We start from the raw sequence: 15,000 nt of genomic DNA, 5'->3' as shown, positions 1-15,000 counted from the left end.
CAAAAAGGTTCAATATCTTACTGTACCAACCGTGTGTCACACGTTCGTACATAGTTCATTTTGTGCTTGTATCTTCGCTCTCCTCTCGCACTAAAAAGAACCTGAAAAAAACATGTCTTGTTTCTCCTCTGTAACATTGCCTGTTTTTTTAACATGAAATTCTTGTTGCCTTGAACTTTTGTATACAAAGGAGAGTGTTCTATAATAAATTCACTCAGTTGTTTTCAACTTCATCCTCTTCACTAACAAGCTAGTGAAAGGATCACCTTTAACTAGCGAGTAACTGAAATTCTCACTGCATTTCCCTTAGAGTTTTTCAGTGTTGCGATTTTACAAACTTAACTGAGTTTTGATTTTTATTTTTCTTTATTTTTCTTTATTGAGACGACACCTGCAGCATACATTGTTCGACAGCTGAGGACCACCATCGTGTTCTGAAATGGCAGAAAGGGGTTCATCCCCTATCCCCACCTCCTCCCATCGAACAGGAGTGGAGAAGGGCAGGATAAAAAAACCAAGATGCCTTACTTTGAGGAGCCATACAAAGCTCCCCCAGTCTCCTGCAACAGAACCAGTCCCTGGAACTTCAAAGGCCCACCCAGTGCAGACCCCAGATCACCCATCAGCGACCCAAGAAGACGTTGAGAATGAAAATAACCCTTCTCAAGAACCACCTTCGCAAATAGCAACAACTGGAGACTCCAAGTTTAGGCTGACTCCAGGACCCAGCATAACATCCTATGCTGCCATAGTAGCCATGGAGGCTAGCAATCCTCACTTCAACATGACCATACGTCCCAATCGCAGGGGACAACTGGTCATAACAGCTAAAGATGAGCCAACAAAGACCTATCTTGAGCAACAAGAAAACGTGCTAAAACTGGACATCAACGAAAGGCCCACCACCATTATCATTGTCTATGACCTCGACCTTCCACTAGAACCTGTGCTCCAACATCCCTCCATCATCACTGTCAAGAGATGTGAAGGGAAAGCCAGAGGTAGATCCCACAAATTGGAGGCCATCCACAAGGGATCTCGCCCTCCTCACCTATCCTTCGGCCTTTGGGGCACATTCCGCACCGAAGAGTACATCAAGGAACCACTTCGATGCTTCCGGTGTCAGAAGTTTGGCCACCACAAATCCCGCTGTACAGGTCCAGAGATCTGTGGGGTTTGCAGCAGCAGACAACACCCCACCGCCCACTGTATTGCCAGGCATAAAGCAGGGCACAAAACCATCGCCCGCTGCCCTAACTGTGGAGGATCCCATCATGCTTGGCATGATAGATGCCCCCACAGACTTCAGAGAATTGCAGACTGCCAAGGAGCAGACCGCCACTACAACCTCCATCCACGTCAACAGCGTCGAACTCAGCCACCTCCAACTAAACAAATCCCTCCACCATCCAACCACACCTCCCAACAAAATCCTAACCCTTCCAGACATGCCATTCCTGAACTTTCCTCTCCACCAACCCCCCCTCCAGCACCTAAACCTCAACGTCCTCCCAAACCTCCTCCCAAAGCAAAAAGATTCCCAACCCATACTCCTCGCACTCCCTCACCTTTAAAACTTACCTCTCCAACCAATTCTCCCAATGTCACCCAGCCAAAACAACCAGAACCCAACCCATCCTCCTCTGCACCGATCACTCACACACCCAACATTTCCCACTCCTTAAGAGAATTTCCTAACCTACCTTCCACCGTCACAAGCAAATCTAGCGCCTCACGCCCCTCCAAACATCCTTTAAACATTGACAGCAGTGAGTACGACCTTTCTGTTTGTCCCATAGATGCTCTGCTAGCAGCCATCAGCAACATCCTTCGCAACTTCTTGCGATCCCGCAAAATCAAATTTACACAGGAGTCTCTGGATGACTTCGTGTTTGACAACGCCGCCAAGGAACTAAGAGCTCAATTCCCTTCATAGTTCCTCCTGCAAATGGACCTAATACAACCACTTGCAACAACCAAAACACCCAAGTAAAACTGCTCCAATGGAATATTTGTGGACTTCGAAACAACCTTGCATTTCTCCAGTCTCAAACCTCAGTGCAAAACCCTGACATCATCATACTGCAAGAAACTCTGCTTAATGAGAGCATACCATTCACGTTCTCATGATACAAAGTATACACAACGTATCAATCACCAACGACAAGAGGACTGACTACTCTCATCAAAAGCAGCATCCCCTCCAAACTACTACCAAGCATAGACTGTGGGACAGAGGCAGAGACTCTTAGTGTCCAGATATCTCTCCTAGCCACGACGCTAACAGTCCACAACATATACAAGTCCCCAGCAAAAAATATTGATGCCGAAGCACTCTTTGCAGCAGCCTCCAACGATGACTCAATTATTGCAGGCGACTTTAACGCCCATCATCAGTTCCTGAACTCAATATCAGAAACAAATCAAACTGGCAGACACTTGCATGCCCTACTGCAGGAATATCCTGATGTAGCACTGCTCAACAACGTCACAGAAGCCACCCATCTAAAAGGAGGTCGCCTAGATCTCACCTTCTTATCCAGTGCCATACAAAGAGGAGCCAAATGGCAACCACATCCTGTACTAATCAGTGATCACTTTGCCATTGAAGTAACACTCGAATTGCAGAAATACCCACCTCCTCCTCCGCCCCCAAAAAGGTGGAACCCAGAGTTTGCTAACTGGGAAAAATTCGAAACAGCCATGACAGAGTGGGCTCTGGAATATATCAAACACCCGCACAATGATATCTCCACCCTATCAACCGACTTCAGCAAACAACTAGAGATAGCAGCCAGTGTATCCATGCCACAAAAAAAGAACTCTGAGAAGAAACATGCTGATGCCTGGTACTATAACAGCCGCATCAAAGAAATGAATGCCAGAATAAACAGGACCAGGAAACTCCTCAGAAGACACAGAACTGATGAGCTACATAATACTTGTAGAGATCATCAAACATTCTGTACAAGTATCACTGGAAGTCAAACTAGACAAATGGTACTCATGGTGCAACGAGGTCAACTTCAGCACATCCCTATCCAAAATATGGGGCTGGTTTAATAAAGTCTCTGGGAAGTACAATACACCCAGAGTCACACACCCAGACCCATTAGCTGAAGCCAAGAGGATTGCTAACAACATTGCGGACAGAGCAAAAAGCACCAATCTACCTCTGCTAAATATCAACAGGCAGAGAACACTGCTCCCAATCAGGAACAACATCATAGAAGCCGCCTGCAACATGGTAGATGACACTGATCACCCCTATACCATGGAGGAATTAAATACGGCCCTATCAAAAGGCAGGAAGGACACTGCCCCTGGAGCCGATCTCATCACATACAGCATGCTGAGGAACATGGTAAACCATGCTAAATTGGTCTACCTGCATTTGATAAACAGGACACACACGGAGAGACTACGTCCAACCACATGGAACCAGCAAGACACCAAACCTATTCCAAAACCCAAGGAGCCAAATACCTACCGACCTATAGCTTTGATAAGCTGCATAGAGAAAGTAGCTGAGAGAATGGTACTCAATAGACTGTAGTGGAAAATAGGCTAACCACATCATCGCCTATATGCCTACAGAAATGGCATAGGCAATCAAGAATGCATTACAGATGTCCTCTCAACAATTAATGACAAAAGATTTGTCATATTCCTTGATCTCGAGAAAGCCTTTGAGCTAGCCAGCTCACCAGCTATACTCTTCACACTTGTTGAAAAGAGAGTGAAAGGACACTTACTGGCCTGGACTCGAAACTACACACAAAACCCAGAAGCCAGAGTCACTTTCCAAGGAAAAACCACTGAGTTCATCCCCTTAGAAAACGGTACACCACAAGGAGGCATACTCAGCCCCTACCTTTTCAATCTACTAATGGAGAACTTATCCACTTTAAAACTCCCAAATGGAGTGGAAATTTTCATATATGCCGATGATATATGCATAGTATGCCCAAAGAAAGCTCATGCCAGAAATATCACTCAAAAAGCCCTTGACATGATCCAGGCCAAATGCAAGGATCTTGGCCTAAAGATCAACACCAACAAAACCAAAGCAATGGCTATAAAACATTCGCAAAACCCTCAGAACTTCACACTGAGGGGTGAGGACATCGAATGGGTGAGTCAATTCATGTACCTTGGGGTAATCATTAGCAAAACCCTATCACCAGCCAATGAAGTAACCTACCTCAGAAAGAAGACAAAAATTCGTCTATCAGCCATGAAACGCATGACCTCCCTTAAACAAGGAGTATCAAACAACCTCCTAAGACTGTTTTACCTACAAGAAATTCGTTCCCACATTGATTATGCAGCACCCACACTTGATGCATTGACTGACACTCAAAAAGCATCATTAGAAGTAGTCCAAAACAATGCCATGAGACTCATTAGTGGCTCTCCAATGTGGACAAGACTCTGCTTACTTAGAGCAGAAACCAACCTAATTCCCCTGTCAGCCAGGATTGACATCAGGAATAGCAGCATTATATTCAAGTCAATCATTGCAGACAGAAAAAGCCCACTCAACGATTAAATAAAAAGGCTTCTACCTCTTGCTGAAGAACTGGATCCGCCTAACTCCCATGCAAAGAAACTACTAGATACACTCAGAAGAATGCAGATGCAAAATGAGGCTCACAAAATCAAGGGACAACAAATGCATGAAGGCTACATCCCTCCTGCTCCTTGGGCTTGTGATCCTATCAAATACAACTTCACTATCCTACCAGAAGCAAGCAAGGCTCTCTGCACGCCAGAGCAACTCACTGCAGCTGCAAAAAATGCAATCAGGAACACACCTGCACCTCACACCTATTATACAGATGGATCAGTTGACCGTGCAATCCCTGCAGCTGCTGCTGCAGTTATCTCTACATCAGGATATAAAGCAAACTGGAGACTGTCCAACCATGCCTCCACACTGCAAACTGAGCTAGTGGCCATTGCAAAAGCTCTAGAACACTCTGCCAATCAACATAACGGGAACACAACGATCCATACAGACTCCAGAGGAGCCATGCTGGCCCTCAGCAGCAAGGAACCTACAGAGAATGTATACCTCATCACTGCAATTAAATTCTTAGTCCTGCTCCACCAAAGAAACAACAGGCAAGTCACCTTGAATTGGATTCCAAGTCATACAGGAATCTCCGGCAACGACGAGGCCGACCACCTAGCTAAATCGGCCTTAATGTGCCAAACTATTAGCATTACTCTGCAACAGTCATTAAAAACCATTAAAAATAAAATGGTTACCTACTGCAACATCCAAAAGACTAGTGAAGTAAGAAGAGCCTTCCTAGATGGATCAAGATCTGCAAAGTGGTATATTGAAGCTACAAACATACTACCACACCCAATTGCAAGACAAACACCTCACCAGGACGCAGTAATCATCTGCAGACTGCGACTGGGATATCTATGCAACTGGCAAATCATCTTAGATAATGGCCAAGACCCTGCAGCACCGCATAGACCAATCAGACCATGCAAGTTCTGTAATCAAGACACAGAAGAACCTATACAGCACTATCTACAGCAATGTCAGGAAACAAGCCTGCTTCGCCAGGATCTTAATCCCAACACTCCTGCAACTGCAACAGCAATTGGCAAGCATATTATTGACAATCACAACACCCTCTTAGCCTTTCTCCGCAGCTACCCTCCACCGAGATAACGTTGCAACAAAGCCAACGAGAAATCTAAGCGGCAATTAAAAGAGAAACCTTATCCCCCCTGCAATTTCTGTGCTGGGAGCGGAACGATTGCTGGCGGCTGGTGGCCATATCTTTCTCTCCTCTCAGCTGGTAACCCGATGTCGCACAGCGGCCTGTGTTGCCAGTCTGGGGGTGGGGTCGGGGTCGTCGGCGGTCTTTTTGACTTCCAGCATATCTTTCTCTCCTCTCAGCTGGTAACCCGATGTCGCACAGCAGCCTGTGTTGCCAGTCTGGGGGTGGGGTCGGGGTCGTCGGCGGTCTTTTTGACTTCCAGCATATCTTTCTCTCCTCTCAGCTGGTAACCCGATGTCGCACAACGGCCTGTGTTACCTTATTCACCTTCAATCTCCCTTCTTTTTTCAGTTCAGACATCCCTCCAAACCACCTTTATTTGTCTCAATAAATAAAATCACAAGTAACCTTTATTTTTACGTTTTTTTTTTATTATTCACAGATACAGGAATTTTGTATTCCACCCTATCTCTACCACTAAAGCCGCTATAATTCCTCTTTTTCAGCTCTCTCCCACTCAGCTGAAATCTCACACTATCCCTCTATCTCACAACTTAAGCTTAAACCACTGTGAAGTTTTTTACTTCACCTATATCAACTTCTCCGATTACAAACTTTCAACTCCTTCCCGAGCTCTCCTACTTATCGGGACTTGCTACTATAATTCTTTCTCTCTAACTAAGACTGGAGCCAGTGGGCTCTTAGGAAGGTTTCCCCTTCCCACAGTCAATCACTCCTTTCTCAAACATCCCATCACCACCCAAAACCTATCCCAATATCCTCAAATAAATGTTGCAGAATATCCCTCACCCAACTACCTATCCCAATATGTCCTACCTAAACACCTATGGGCTGCAAGATTGCAAAATCCCGTGTCTGGCCAAAAGGGCCAGGCAATCTTCAACAACAACAACAAGTTTTCAACTTGCCTTTGAGTCACAACCTTCTCTCGGCCCGTCACATTGGTGACCCCGGAAGTCGACTCGCTCATCCCGCCTTCTACCTCCCACCCCCCCCCCCCCCCCCCCTTCGCCCCTCCATCGTTGGTACCATAGAGCAGTGTTTCTCAACGTGGGCCATATGGCCCCCTTGGGGCCATGAGATTTTTTCAGGGGCCACAAGGCAAAATTTGAAAAATGGGGGGCCATGGGGGGCCACAGAAAATTTAGGACCCACAAAATATATAAATGTGTAATATTTTGAAATAAATCATTAATATGCTTGAGTTTAGTTTGAACATCATTCAATTCAATATAGCAGGTAATTTTTGCAGACAGTGAAATATTCAATAATCTCTTCACTCTCTCTCTCTCTCTCTAGCTGGCAGAGTGGTAAAAGGCTGAACTATGACCCTTGACAAAAACCATTAACTCTCTCTCTCTTTCTCTCTCTCTCTCTCTCTCTCTCTCTCTCTCTCTCTCTCTCTTTCTCTCTCTCTCTCTCCCTCTCTCTAGCAGGCAGAGTGGTAAAAGACTGAACTATCAAAGATTATGCTGACTGGTAAACTTCCGAACGACAACCATTAAGATGTTTATAAACAATTTTAACAGCAACGGTATATGGGTTATAATATAACCGTTATATTGTTTTTTCTTCAATAATAGATCCGTCTTTCAGTTTAACATAGACTTGCGAGGAAGAGACTTGATTTAAGTTCTACCAAAGAGGTTTGTGAAAGATAACTTTATATCCACATACGTATGTACATACAAACATACATTTATACTTACATACAGTGTACAAACATACATTTATACTTACATACACAGTCTCTTTCATGTACACTCAGTACACACACACACATACTTGTCATGAATTTTATTTATCTATTCACTTTATTTGTTATTGAGGGAGGGGTAAGAGTATCTTTTATGGCTAATAACTTTTGCTTTTTTATTTGCTTGTTTGAATATGTGGAGGGCAATGATTTCCCAGACAATAATAGCGGTACTGAGTTTTAATGAGTTTTGTTTGTTTTTTATTTTAGATAAGCATGACCAGTCCAGCTAAGAAAAAATGCAGACAGTATTCTGTCGAATATCTTGCTTTTGGATTCATTGAATCTCCACAAAATACTACAATGCCTATGTGCCTGCTGTGTATGACCTCACTCTCAAATGAAAGTATGCGTCCCAGCAAACTGAAAAAGCATCTGGAGACTGCACATAAAGACAAGAAAGACAAGCCGCTAGATTTCTTCAAGAAATTACGTGATGACTTCCAAGGAAGGATGACAGTGAATCATATGTTTACCCAAAAAGTGGCAAAAGTAGACAGAGGGATGTTGGCTTCTTACAAGATAGCAAATTTGATTGCAAAAGCAGGTAAGCCTCATACTATCGGTGAATCTCTGATCATGCCGGCAGTGGCTGTAGTGCTTTCAACAGTCATGAATCAGAGTCCACAAGAGGTAACTAGTGTTATTCCTCTGAGCAACTCCTCAGTATCACGCCGTATTGATGAGATGGCAGCTGATGTTGAAAACCAATTAATCTCAAAACTGCAGGTGAATGATTTCTCGCTTCAACTCGACGAATCAACTTTACCTGATAATTCTGCTCTTTTGATGGCATTTGTGAGGTTTCTTGATGTAGATGAAATATGTCAAGAAATGCTTTTCGCGTTGAAATTAACGACTGACACTAAAGGAGAATCCATCTTCAAAAAACTTGAGGTCTATTTTGAGGAGAACAACATTCCACTCAAGAACATTGTGGCTTGTGCAACAGATGGCGCTGCTGCTATGATAGGAAGGTATCGGGGATTCAGTGCTTACTTAAAAAAAGCTGTTCCTAATGTCGTTTGTGTGCACTGTGTTGTTCACCGGCAGCACCTGGTTGCCAAAAACCTAGCAGGACGTCTTCATGAAGCACTTGGGCATGTTATCAAGGCTGTCAACTTGATAAAAAGTAGTGCACTGAAAGATCGCCTCTTTCAGCAATTATGTGAAAAGAACAATGAAGAATTTGAAAAACTTGTGTTGCACACAGAAGTCAGGTGGCTTTCTAAAGGTAATTGCCTGAACCGTTTTGTTGCACTTTGGGACAGTGTTATCTCTTTCTTTAGTGGGACAGAACTTGGGCAGAAACTTGTTGATGCAAAGAGTGACATCTTCTACCTGTCTGACATATTTGAAAAGCTAAATGTTCTGAACAAAGAGCTTCAAGGAAATAACTCCACCATGTTTTCCTGCAAGGAGGCAATTACTACATTTAAAGGGAAACTCAAGCTGTTTTGGTTGAACCTTGGAAGACGAGAGTTTGCACAGTTTCCTTCCTTAGCAGTTATATCCACCGATCTGCTTGATGATGACCTAGCAGTGTATGTTGACCATCTGAAGCAGTTGCATAATGATATGGACACTCGCTTCTCTGACCTACTCCAAATGACTGTGCCACACTGGTTTGTGGATCCCTTCATTGCTGATGTATCTGAAGTTGATGTCACCCTACAAGAAAGTCTCATTGAACTTCAGAATAACACAACAGCTCAAGCAAGGTTCAAGCGTGGAGGACACCAGAAGCTGTGGATGAATCAAGATGTGTATAAGAAGTACCCAATACTCTGGAAAGATGTGAAGTTGCTCTTACTTGCCTTTCCCACGTCTTACTTGGTTGAGACTGGTTTCAGTCGGGTGATGTACCTGCTGCCAAAGACACGAAATCGCCTTGACATAGAAAAAAGAGGCGATTTACGTCTCTCTCTGACAGCTTTCAAGCCAAACATTGACAAGTTGGCAGCCTTGCATCAGTCACAGGGATCCCACTGAAACCTTTCAAGATAAAGCCAATTGTACCTACATGTATTCCTTGTTTTTTTATTCCTTTTGTAAATAGATAAGTGTTCAAATAAAATATTTTTCCAATTAATATTGGTATTTGATTCATGCCTGAAATTAGTGTTTTGAGTACATGGTACTACTCAAACTAGAACCATTAATATACCTTCCCTAGGCGTATTAAGGTGATGGACGGAAGGCGGGTGTGTGTGTGTGGGGGGGGGGGTAAGAACTCAGAGTTGGCATGGAGGGGCCACAACAACTTGCACTGGATTGAAGGGGGCCACCACCAGAAAAAGGTTGAGAAACAGTACCATAGAGGACTCTACGGAAGTTATTGCTGCAACTCCCCCATTGAAACTTTCATCATTCGCCAGCGGAGAGGCGTTTACTTGGTTTCAGCGCGCAGAAGTCCAGTTTCGCATCAAGGGCGTGGGTCGCTCAACCACCAAAGCAGATTATGTTCTCGCGGCGATACCCAAGGACACCTTCCCGGAAATATCCGACTGGCTTTGTGAACAAGGAGACACCCCAATAGCGTATGACGCCCTCAAAACATACCTTCTGCAGCAGTGCTCGCCGTCGCCAGCCGCCCCTATAGCAAAGCTTTTTCAGCTCTCTCAACAACCGTTGGGGGACCAAAGGGCTTCGCTTGCCCTCAGGGAAATGACCAGTATCGCTCGCCTTCAACCTGCCGCAGACGGCTCTCCTCATGAGGTGAACCTACTTCGTGCCCTTTGGATACGCCGTTTACCCGGACCTATACGCGCTGCCATACTCGATGTTGATAGTATACCCATAAAGGACTTGATGACCAAAGCCGACGCCCTTATGGACAGCCACTTCAAGACCTCCATCAACGCCTCCACCCCTGACGAAGAGGACGCCTATTCAACGTCACCCGAAGCTGACGTGAAGGCCGTAAGACATACACGCCTACCCCGTGACGTGCCGAAGCGGCGACAAAGCCACCCACCACCCGCCACTCGCTCAAACCCCAACCAACGAATTCTACAGCCACTTACTACCTCCCATTCGCTGCAGTTTTGCTATTATCACTTCACATTCAGGGCAACCGCGAAGAAATGTGCCAAGGATTGTCAGTGGCCAAAAAACGTGTAAGCAGGCCATCGCTCGTGGCGTTGGCCTCCCGGGTTTCTAATCTTTTCTTTTTACATAATGTAGGAACGGGCATGCAATTTTTGGTAGACATGGGTGCTTGTCGTTCTCTTTTGCCAAGGAAACTCTTCAGGACACGACGTAGTCTGTCTACGTCTGCCGACGTCCGCTTGCTAGCTGCCAACATATCTGTGATACCCACCTACAGTTACAAGAACCTCACATTATCGTTCGGAAACGGTAAATTTAATTGGAAGTTTCTCGTTGCTGACGTCACATTGCCAATCCTTGGTGCGGATTTCCTCTCTCATTTCCACCTTCTGGTCGATGTCGCCCACCGATGATTGGTCAACGCAGACTCGTATTTGTCGACACCTCTTCAACCCGCCCCCTCTAACCTCGCTCTCCACATCAGCGCACCCACGGATGCCTACGCACACCTCCTCACGTCGTACCCGGAAGTTTTCCGTCCAGAACTTCGCCAAACACCCACGGCTCCTGCCAAGCACGGTATTTATCACCATATCAAGACGACGGGACCCCAAGTCTTCGCAAAATTCAGACGTCTGGCACCGGAACGATTGGCAGCCGCCAAACAGACATTAGCCGAAATGGAGGAAATGGGCCTTTGCCAAAAGGCCTCCAGCCCATGATCGTCACCTTTACACATCATTCTGAAGAAAGACGGCTCCCTTCGTCCGTGCAGGGATTACAGGCACCTGAACATGCAAACAGAACCGGATCACTACCCCCTCCCAAACATTGCCGACGTGACCTATCTGCACAAAGCGAAGGTTTTCTCTACGCTCGACCTCCTGAAGGGGTATTATCAGGTGCTTATGAACCCAGAAGACATCCCCAAGACCGCCATCACCACTCCGTTTGGTACATACACCTTCAATTACTCCTGTTTTGGCCTTCGTAATGCTGGGGCCACATTTCAACGTCTCATGGATGGCATCTTAGGGGACCTCCCCTTCTGTGTATGTTATGTGGACGACATACTTGTGTTCTCCTCCTCAAAAGAGGAACACCTCCGTCACCTGCGCATCGTGCTCGACCGCCTACAACAAAACGGCCTTGTAGTCCGGAACGACAAGTGTACCTTTGGCGCCAAAGAAGTGTCGTTCTTAGGGCACCGCATCACTCCCGAAGGAGTCCATCCCCTTTCTGAAAAGGTAGCAGCCGTTCAGGACTTCCCCGTGCCCTCGACCGTCAAAGTTCTGCAGGAATTTTTGGGCATGATCAACTATTATCACCGTTTTCTGCCAGCCATTACCGCCACTCTTGCTCCCCTCTACGCCTCCCTCAAGGGCAAGCCAAAGGACCTGAAGTGGGGTCCCCTTCAAGAAGCAGCCTTTTGCAATGCAAAGAAGGCCCTATCAACTGCTGCGGCTCTCACTTTTCCTATCCCACATGCCCCTCTCCTTCTCTGCACCGATGCCAGCGACGTCACTATTGGTGCAGTACTCAGGCAGGTGGTCAACGGCTCGTCCCGCCCATTGGCCTTCTTCAGCAGAAAACTGTCCAAGGCAGAATCGGGTTATTCTACCTTCGATCGCGAATTGCTGGCGGTGCACTTGGCTGTCCGTCACTTTCGCCATTTCTTAGAAGGTACGACCTTCGTCATTCGCACAGACCACATGCCTCTGGTGCACGCTTTCACTCGACAGTCTGACGCCTGGTCCGCCAGTCAACGCCGACATCTCTCCGCCGAGGCTGAATACAATTGCACCCTTCAATACGTCCCTGGGAAAATGAATCCCGTTGCCGATGCCCTGTCAAGAAACGCGTTGGCTGCCGTTCAACTGGGATTGGATTACAACGCCCTGGCTGAAGCCCAACGACAGGATCCAGAGTATCAAGCATGTAGGACATCCTGCACGTCCCTCCGTTGGGAAGACTACCCTCTTGAAGACTCCAACACCACCCTCCTCTGTGACGTCAGCACTGGTAGACCACGACCTTGGATCCCTGCTCCCATGAGCCAGTAGGTGTTTGATTTCATTCACGGCATTTCACATCCCTCGTGCCATTCTACTGCACAGCTGCTGAAGACGTAGTTCATTTGGCACAGCATTTCTAAGGATGCTAAAGATTGGGTCCACGCCTGTATTTCTTGCCAAACTTCCAAAGTATATCGACACACGGATTCAGGAGTGGGTACCTTTCCTCAACCTCAGCGTCATTTCGCACACATTCACGTCGACGTTGTAGGTCCCCTACCCACATCACAAGGACATCGTTACCTGTTTACCGTCATCGACCACTCCACTCGTTGGCCTGAAGCCATTCCCATGGAAACTGCAACGTCCGCCTCATGTACATCTGCCTTACTCTCAGGATGGATTGCAAGATTTGGTATCCCTGAGCATATTACTTCTAACAGGGGTACCACTTTCACCTCTCAATTGTGGACATCATTAGTGAATCTCCTGGGCATCACCCTACATCACACAACGGCCTACAACCCCGCTACCAATGGAATGGTTGAACGTTTTCATCGCACCCTCAAAGCAGCTTTGATGTCCCGCTGCAAGGATTCCAACTGGTTTACTCAGCTTTCCTGGGTCCTCCTGGGACTAAGGACCACTCCTAAAGACGCCCTCGACGTCTCAGCAGCTGAAATGGTGTATGGATATCCGTTGGTCATCCCTGCCGAATTTTTTCCTTCTGCAACCTCCTCCGACAATCTCCAGCGCATACGTCACGTCGTGGGAAAATTTACTCCATGCCGCCAGACTTACAAGCCCCCTGCGAAGCATTACATACCGACAGACTTGCACTCTGCAACGCACGTCTTCCTGCACAACGACACTAGTAAGCCACCGCTAACGCCCCCTTACACTGGCCCTTTCCTTGTGATCCGACGCAATCCGAAGGCATTCCTACTAAACATTCGTGGCAAAGAAGACTGGGTCTCCATTAATCGTCTAAAAGCTGCTTATCTCCTGCCAGATGACCCGCCTATAGTTCGCCTCTCCAGATCAGGGCACCATATTTAACATGTACAGTATGTCATTTTTAGGGGGGGAGCCATGTACCAACCGTGTGTCGCACGTTCGTACATAGTTCATTTTTTGCTTGTATCTTCGCTCTCCCCTCGCACTAAAAAGAACCTGAAAAAAACATGTCTTGTTTCTCCTCTGTAACATTGTCTGTTTTTTTAACATGAAAATTCTTGTTGCCTTGAACTTTTGTATATAAAGGAGAGTGTTCTATAATAAAGTTACTCAGTTGTTTTTAACTTGCCTTTGAGTCACAACCTTCTCTCGGCCCGTCACACTACCTAATAACTTTACTATTGAGACTCCCAACATTCCTGCTATTGAAATGTCTCCGAGTTTCACTTGACAAATTTTCTTCGTCAACCTTAATCCATAGAATTGGTTAGAAGATAATCAGCAAATAATTTACCTTCTGGCAAACATATCAAATTACTTTCTATTCTAAGAAGGCAAATGTTATTTTGATCACCCCATACAGTAAGCTCTAGAACTCCTCAACTCTTTTCGAAAGCAGCGAATTACGACATAATGATTGAGATGTGTATTGTTATATCATAATGCTGATTAGGCCAGTGCTGCGGTGTTCTAGCCTTTTTCATTCTAACATAAAAGAGGAAAAAGCAAAATACACTGACAAAAGCATACACCCTTTAACGTAAATAACATCATGACGTCATAATTCAGCAAAACACAAAGCGCCCTGAGCTTTCATCGTGCAGGGCTTATATTGTTATCTTTCTTTATACAGCAAACTCAGAGAATAGGAATCCATATCCTCATCAGTACATTTGAGAAACATTGTGTTGCCATCCAATAAGCACAGATTAAAATGAAGTTCACAAAAGATATTTGCAGCAGTTTAACGTCACAGGAAAAATAACATATTGCACATGCGCGTTGTAATGGGAAGGTGGGAAGGGTGCCATCTGAAATTATGACAAAATAACTTAAAGGTGACATTGGATGTGAAAATGTTTATGATGATGTAAACGATAATCTTTACTCCTCCACGTGACCTCCTTACATAAAAGGCTCCAATTCCCCCAGCCTAATTTCAGAACGAAAATTTATGACTAAACCAGATATTTGTGTGAAATATTCCAACGCTCAAATATCACAATTTTATAGAATCAGTTTCATCTCTTGCTTCAACACTAATTGGGAAATTAATTAGTTACGAAATGACGTATTCATAATGAATAATAACATTAATCCATCAAATATATATTTGATACAGATATAATATAACAAAGCCATGAAATAAATGAACCTTGCACTTCAGTAAAATATAGTAATGGGGGTTAACTTGTTTTTACATCGAGCATTGTTTAGTTTAAGTAACAATATC

General features: G+C 45.3%; 1 protein-coding gene across 1 annotated transcript in view; it reads right to left on the bottom strand.

Moving 5' to 3' along the window:
* Window positions 1-15,000, bottom strand: part of LOC137642642 (DE-cadherin-like) — a 148,963-nt gene that overhangs the window by 106,175 nt on the left and 27,788 nt on the right. The gene's annotated exons all lie outside the window — the stretch shown is intronic.

The sequence above is a fragment of the Palaemon carinicauda genome, chromosome 6, assembly GCF_036898095.1.
Source record: "Palaemon carinicauda isolate YSFRI2023 chromosome 6, ASM3689809v2, whole genome shotgun sequence".
NCBI lineage: Eukaryota > Metazoa > Arthropoda > Malacostraca > Decapoda > Palaemonidae > Palaemon > Palaemon carinicauda.
Note: the sequence above shows the minus strand (reverse complement) of the source record. Positions and strands in the feature narration are given on the sequence as shown.